This window comes from Manis javanica, chromosome 10 (genome assembly GCF_040802235.1).
Source record: "Manis javanica isolate MJ-LG chromosome 10, MJ_LKY, whole genome shotgun sequence".
Taxonomy (NCBI): Eukaryota; Metazoa; Chordata; class Mammalia; order Pholidota; family Manidae; genus Manis; species Manis javanica.
The window spans coordinates 26,536,001-26,543,623 of NC_133165.1; the positions used below are offsets into that span (position 1 = coordinate 26,536,001).

Here is a 7,623-nt window from a genome sequence, read left to right on the forward strand (position 1 = left end):
GAGGCCCCACCCCGTCCCACCATTGGTCTCCCGCCGGAGTCCCCGCCCCCCCCCTCCCGCCCCCTAGCGCGCTCCCGCACGCCGGCCCCCGCCCCTGCGCCTCCATTGGCGTGCTGCGCTAGGCCCCGCCCACTCTGGCCCCACCCCCTGCCGAGAAGTGCCCGGCGCGGAGGCGGGGTTTCCCCGCTCGGCCGCGCGCTCTGCGCGCGCCCGCCCGCCCGCTAAGCCCGGCCGCGCGGAGCTGCTCTGGCCCCGGGCATGTTCAGCGAGCTACCACGGGCGTCGGTCTGCAAGCACTCGGAGGCTACCTGCCAGGGATTCGGTGGCCTGTCTGTCAAATAAGGCCGGTGTGGATTCAGAGCCTGGCTGGGTCATTGTGATAGTGGGCGAACTACTTAACCTCTCTGTGCACCAATGTCCTCCCCTGTGAAAGGGAAGTACAAAGAGTGTAAAGTGCTTGGAACATCAAAGTGTGATCCAATGAGTGTGTAAGGGGACCAGGGAGGTTCAGTTCTTACCTGGCCCTTCCTTTGGGGTCTCTTGTCAAGACCGAAGAGAAAGACAGTGCCCTGTCTGGGCATCCTCAAGCCTGGAAATTTAGCCAACTGCTCGGGAGGGCCGAGCATGGACTTTGAAGCCACACAACCACATTTCCTCATTGGCCTCTTGCTGTTAAAGTGGAGATGGGAACCCAAGAACCAGGAGGCTGGAAACACTGCAGATGGTTGGCCCCAGCGCCCCTCTCTCTGGACCACACGGCAGTACCTGCATACTCTTGGCCCTGACTTGTCATGGCTGGGGCTTTATTTCTGTACTCCCTGCATTCTGAGAAACAGGTTTCCACATATGGGGCTCTGCCATCTGCTATGTCTGGTTTACCCAGCTAGTTGGGGAGACAGGCCCCTCCTGGCAAGCTGGGCTGGGTACTGCAGGCAAGGACAGCTCTGGACAGTGGCTTCCCAGAAGGCGCGCCTGCTCACTTGACTGCCCTGACTCGCCTGTTTTCCTGTGATAAGGCCAGGCAGCCTCACACAGCTTCCTGCAAAGGCAGGCAGGCACGGGCAGGGGGTGGGGTGGGGCAAGTGGGGTGGTTTCCACCTTCAGGATAATTTACTGACGCCACTGATTTGGGGAATAACAGCCAGGCAGGAGGGAGGTCACATTCCGCATCCCTAAAGGGCATAGTTTCTGGTTCCTTTTATCAGCTGGACCGCACAGCCACAGACCCCTTTCTTCTCCCAAGTCCCATGCCCCCAGCACCAGGATGAGAAGCCTACCAGGGTCCCCATGTGGAAACTGAAAGGGTATCTCGCCGCTACCCTCCTTACCCAGAATGACTCAGGAGACACGGGCCCACGCAAGAGACTTTATTATCTGAAGGAGAGAGTGGCTGCCCCAGAGGGAGGGGGTGGGGAGGGAGAGAGAGAGAGAGAGAGAGAGAGAGAGAGCAGCAGAGAGAGCAGAGAGGGGAGAGAGAGAGGGGGGGGGGGAGAGAGAGAGAGACAGAGAGAGAGAGAGAGAGAGAGAGAGAGAGACAGAGAGAGAGCAGGGAGACAGAGACAAACAGAGCAGCGAGACAGACAGAAAGGGGGCAGCAGCGTGGTGCCTTTTATTGTGGTGAATCTGCTCGGGCGGTTGCCTTGGGGGAGGGTCAGGATGTTTAGAAATAAGGTGGGGTAAACCCAGCAAAGCCCCAGGCAAGCCCAGGCATAATTCTCACCTGCTTATGTGCTTGGGACCATGGGGCAAAAGGAGGATAAATTATATATTCTTACATTCCTCCCTTTTCTGTTTTATAAGTGGTAGAGGATTGGGAAGGGGTGAAGGTTAGTCTTCAGTAACTGCTTCTTGCTGATCAGGGGCGATGAAGTTTATTTTTGTATTGATGAGCCCTTGGTCTGCAGTGGCGATGGCGTGTTCCAGTATCAATAAGGATCATCGTCTTTGGAGAGGGGTTGGTCATCCTGTAATATAAGCTGGTTAAAGGTTTGGTTAGAAATTTTTTGCATTTGGGCTGATTGCTATGTTTACATAGGGTGGCTGAATTAATAGCATTTTTGGGGACATATGCGTAGGCAGCAAAGCAACCGGTAGGGCAAAGGGAATCCTTGATGGTGCAATCTTTTGGACAGTCTGAAAGAGAAAGGCTGGTGTTGGGAAGATAGGTCTGGTGAGAGAGTAAGTGTTGAGACCAGGGTTAACAGTCCTGAGGCATGACGCATGGCTGTTGTAAGGGAGGTCTTAGGACTCTGCTGGCAGAAGCTTCTTCAGTGATTAGTGGAAGTGGAGATGAGTGCTGCAAAATGCAGAGTAAGAGGTCCTGTCAGGGTGGAGTAGGAACATGTGGAAGATTTGGTGGGAGGGGAATAAGATGAGACAAATGGCTTAAGGTGGGAGTTGTGTATCCAATGGGGAAGACCTTGGAGTTTAACTGCAGTTGGCGTGGAAAGGATTACTGTGTATGGTCTTTGCCATTTGGGAATTAGGGATGGTGTCTTTGTTGTTTGGAACGGGCATGGTTTGGAGAAGTTTTTTCCTGTCTATGGTAATGGCCTTGTAGCGCGGGGAGAGCTGAACTCCCAGGTATGTGACCTGAGCGGCAGACAGCTGAACTTGGAGGGTGAAACTCCATAACTGTTCTGAGAGAAAGTTTAAAAGGAAAATAGTATCCTGTTGAGAGGTTTGTAGGGAGGGACTGCACGGGAGGAGATCATCCACATATTGAAGAAGGGTGGAGCTCGAGAGAGTAAGGGATTTGAGGTCTTGTGCTAGAGCCTGTCCAAAAAGGTGGGGACTATCCCTAAAGCCTTGGGGAAGGACTTAAGTGGTCTCTGAATATTAAAAATTAACTTAACATAAGGAATTTCCTGCCTTGATTTTTCTCTGGAATACCGGCGCCTTGGTCTGGAAGCATATCAAAAGGCTGCCTGCTCAGCTCCCAAGGTGGGCTGAGGTATTGTCTAAAGAATCCTGCCTTTTACTATGCCATCTACAGCTGGGTCTGCATGCTAAGTTAGTTGCTCAGTTTGCAAAATTACCTCCTCAGATCTGAAGGAGGAAAGACAGCACATAGGCCTGGGCCTTTTAGTATGCTAAAGTGAATCTTATATATGATTACAAATGATTAGCATAATAAAACATGTGCTACTCTTTATCTGGGGAACATTAACTAATCTCACGGAAGAATGATTCTAGAGCTTAATGTTCAACATAGTTTTAGTGGAAGGGGTCGGTTTCCTAGCATGTAGTTTTACATTGCTCTGACTGCAAATATCCTGCCTTGCTTTCTCCAGAAGCTCTCACCTTATTCTGTCTAAGCCTATGATCCCTGTCTCATTCTCCCCTCTTCAGATAGAGACTCTAGCTGCTGCTAGGGAAAAGGGGCGACGACTGCTCTGGCTGCTTCGTGCTGAGAGGGGGCGCAGTAAAGGGTGCAGCTAGGTCTCCATCACTGGTCAGTTGAGAGGGCCTTCTATTCCGGGTTTCATTTCTATTATTATTTGCAGTTTTGTGGCTTCTAGGCAAGATAGAACAAATTGTTATCAGGTTAAGTAGCAACATCTGGAGTTGGATTTTCCATTCTGGAAGGACAAACTTGACGAGATTAAGAATGCATGGCTGAATATGAGAACTAGAAATATGAAGAGTCTAATTGAGAATCACAGCCAGGTATCATGGGGAAACTAGAATGTTGGATCGAGTTTACATCTCAATGACTAGTATTAAGATTTAGTATAGATAGCATTATTGAAACAATACTTTTCTCTAAAATCACCCTCATTTTTATTAGAAGTATCCAGATTAAGAAAATAATTAGCAGTTGGCTTGATTATTTGCATAAGTGCAGCAAGAAAGTAATTGATTACATGGGATCTTTTAAATGTGCTTTGCTGGAACTTTTTGCAAGGAATTTCAGATTGAACTTTTAAGGGCTTCTTGAGGCCAGAAAGCCAAGCCAGACTTGCCATCAGCTTGTGCCTGAAGTACCTGTAGATTTGGGTGAATTTCTCTCTTCCTGAGGTTCCTACACCGGCCAGGAAGTGACCTTCCTTACTCACCTGGTCAGGCTGCTGGGAACTCTGTAAGCAAGGTACCAGGCCAGTTCTTCCACGGGGCTTTGTTGGCTTTATAAAGTCAATCTTAGTTCTTTAAAGCTGTCTGTTCATATCTGAGTTTACACACGTGTCTCTCAGGTATGACATTCCAGTCAAAGCCTTGGTAATATAACCAGTGTTTTTAATTAGTCCTCTTACAAGGAAAGCAGATTCTTATTGAACTTATGCAAATAAACATACTGCCATGAAATATATAGTCACTGAGAGTTTTTAAATTCTGGAGGGATCAGGTAGAGAGAAAGATAAAGTTTCAATTCTGCTTATAAAGGCAGTCATTTACTAGACTGTTGTCAGCTTAAGAGAAAAAGCTTAAAACACTTTATCAACATTTGAAACAAAAAGCCACAAAATTATCTTCCTTAGTTTACTTAATCCTATGTAACTAATACCTGTTTTGCTGAAATCTAGTTTTTTACTAGTTTAGGAGTAATGAAACAGTGAGTATAGATGACAAAAGACTTACAAATGACAATGGTTAAAGATCTGATGAGAGCTTACCTTAAGACAGTTGTCAAGGAAGTTTGGATATTTCTGTAACAGAAAACATTCAGTAACAAAGTTTAGCATCATTCTCTGTGATAGTGCCTTCCAGGTAATTAAGCAGGTAAATAAGCCAAATTAGCCAAATACTTTCTCCAATGAGAAAAAATTCCTCTGACATGTTCCAGGGGCCCTCTGGAACATATCAGTTAACTAGAGGTAAAAAGCACTTTTTTGAATTTGATTTTGGGAAACTGTTAAAAGTTTTAAGGCACTTGCTTAAATAGTTACTCACATTAGACAAAGCTACACTTCACTTTAAGCATTTTTCTTTGAAAGATTTAACGGATACCATCAACTTAAATGACTTTAGGTAAACTTAGGCAGCTGATAACCATAAGGACATGTCTATTCAGTTCAACTTAAATTAGCATTAATGCTTAATATCTTCTATTAGAATTTTCTGGAAATTTTAGAATGTCCAATGCGCTTGTCTTTAAATAAATTTTTATTAAGACCGTCCGGAGGTAGAAAAATATTTTTCATTACACACTTAGACACAAACATACAGATTGAGACGTAATGATACAGTGAGAGGACAGACAGAGCTCCTGGCATGAGCCAGGAGGGGACAAGAGAGCCTGTGGTGGTGCATTGTCTGTAGGAGTTTTATAGGCAGTTGAGGATATTTAGGAACATGAAAAAAGCTTAGGGGTGTGGACTTTAAGGCAAGTAGTAGGTGTTTAGGATTGCAAGGGAGACAGAGAGAGCTTGGTTCGGACGTAGGAGAAAGCCTGGATATATGGGATCTCTTTCCATTTGCCCATACGCTCACAGAAGTTGTACAAGTCGTGGAGAATTTTAGGATCTAAAGAGCCATTTGGAGGCCATTTAGACTGATTGTCCAAGGAGTATTGTGGCCAGATCTCATTACAGTAGTGAACAGGTTTGAGGTCTGGAGTGAGGTGGAGGGGCTTTAGATATTTGAGTAAGCACCCTAGAGGTGAATCTGCAGGAATGGAGGGGCCAGATCTCGTGGTGAGAACGAGACCATTCAGAAGTCACTGAGGCATCCCTGAGCGATTGAGAAGGTCGCAGAGAAGACCAGGCACAGTTAGGGTCTAAGTGTGGAGTCGAGGCGAAAACGCCAGGGAGGCTCGGTACCTGGTACCAGGAGTTTTCGAGTCGAGTAGAAACATAGAAAAAGGGAGACCGGGCCTCAGTGGATGAGGATTCTCACCATGGGGAGGCAGAGAAGGGTCAATTATGGGGATCAACCGTGACTCTGAAAGTCGTGGTTTGGGGTGCTCCTGTCCCAGAGGAACCCTTGGGGGTGCCGGACACTCAACGGTCACTTCCCAGGTGCCAAAGGGACATTTAAGTTGACCATGAAGGGGAGACTCACCAAATCGAAGGTCGGTGTTGGGCGAGAAGACGAGCAACCGGGGAAGTGGACGGTGAGCCCGTGGAGGAGGATCGGGCAGTGAGGGTTCCCAGAGCAGCTCAGGTTCCCAGAGGATGAGCAAAGTCAATGGGAGAGCTTCATCTGAAGTCACGGCACCAATGAAAGGGTATCTCGCCGCGACCCTCCTTACCCAGAATGACTCAGGAGACAAGGGCCCATGCAGGAGCTTATCTGAAGGAGAGAGTGGCTGCCCCAGAGGGAGGGGGTGGGGAGAGAGGGAGAGAGAGGGAGAGAGAGAGAGAGAGAGAGAGAGAGAGAGAGAGCGCGCAGCGGGACAGAGAGGGCAGAGAGCAGAGAGAGAGCAGGGAGAGCAGGGGGACAGAGACAGAGACAAAGAGAGCAGTGAGACAGACAGACACACAGAGACAGCGGGGGGGCGGGGGCAGCAGCGTGGTGCCTTTTATTGTGGTGAATCTGCTCGGCCTCTTGCCTTGGGGGAGGGTCGGGATGTTTAGAGATAAGGTGGGGTAAGCCCAGCAAGCCCCAGGCAAGCCCAGGCATAATTCTCACCGGCTTATGTGCTTGGGGCCATGGGGCAAAAGGAGGATAAATTATATATTCTTACAGAGACCTGAGGTCCATGAGCTCGTCTTCATGTTTCCAGAAGCCTCACAAAGTTGTGGCTTTTCCTCTGATAAGGCCAGAAAGCCAGACCCAAACATATGAAAACTCACACATACTGGGTTGAACTGTGTCCCTTCAAAAGATATGTCCAAGTCCTAACCCCTGGTGTCTGTGACTGTGATCTTATCTTGAAACAGGGTCATTGCAGATGTGACTAATTTAAAGTCAGACTAGATCAAGGAGGGCCCCGAACCTATGACCATGCCCTTAGAAAAGGGGAAATTTGGACACACTGACACAGAGATACAGAGACACAGGGGAGAGTGCCATATGAAGACAGAGGCAGAGATGGGGGTACTACACCCATGGACCAAGGAAGCCCAAGGACTGCTGGAGCCCCCAGCCACTAGGAGAGGCCTGGAGCAGATCCTCCCTGAAGCCTCAGAAGGAACCACCTGCTGATATCCTAGTCTCAGACTTTGGCCTACACAACTAGAAGACAGTGAATTCCTGCTGTTTTAAGCCTCCACCTGCCCACCCCCACCCCCTCCCCCCTCTCCCAGCTGTGTGTGGTGCTTTGTTACAGCAGCCACAGGGCACTCATACATCCTGCTGTTTCAGAGCTTCTGGTTGGCAGGCTTTCTGCATTTCTGGCACAAAATGGCAAAGGAGCTGGTCATTGATTAATGCTTGCAATGTGAAACCTTTTCCTAAAGGGTCCACGGAGGAAGATAGATAAAGGGGATCCAGGGTGAAGAAAAGTAGCAGCCTGCAACATACAGTTCTGGAAAAGCACCCAAGAGCCCCAGACTGACTGCTGTTCACGGCTTGGGTGTTGCAGAGAAAATTCCCATGACTCTGAAATGCCCCTGGGGAAACCATGATTTCCTGGGGGTCAAGTAGGATCCAGGAGCTCTGATGTCCCAACACTTGCAGCTATGTGATCTCAGGGAAGTATCTTCACTCCTGTCCCCAGTCTGCACAATAGGGTTCTCACAG

At 48.6% G+C, this 7,623-nt stretch overlaps 1 long non-coding RNA gene across 2 annotated transcripts; it reads right to left on the reverse strand.

Annotated features, from left to right (window-relative positions):
* Positions 1 to 1,352: 1,352 nt before the first annotated feature.
* LOC108398743 (uncharacterized) lies at positions 1,353 to 6,397 on the reverse strand. 2 transcript variants are annotated; one of them, XR_005058574.2, is made up of 3 exons: positions 6,001 to 6,397; positions 4,614 to 4,646; positions 1,353 to 1,976 (listed from the first exon to the last, which is right to left on the reverse strand). It is a non-coding gene; the product is annotated as an uncharacterized lncRNA (long non-coding RNA). The 2 variants fall into 2 exon arrangements; XR_001853502.3 differs by having other exon boundaries at positions 1,353 to 1,964; positions 6,001 to 6,395.
* Positions 6,398 to 7,623: the final 1,226 nt, after the last annotated feature.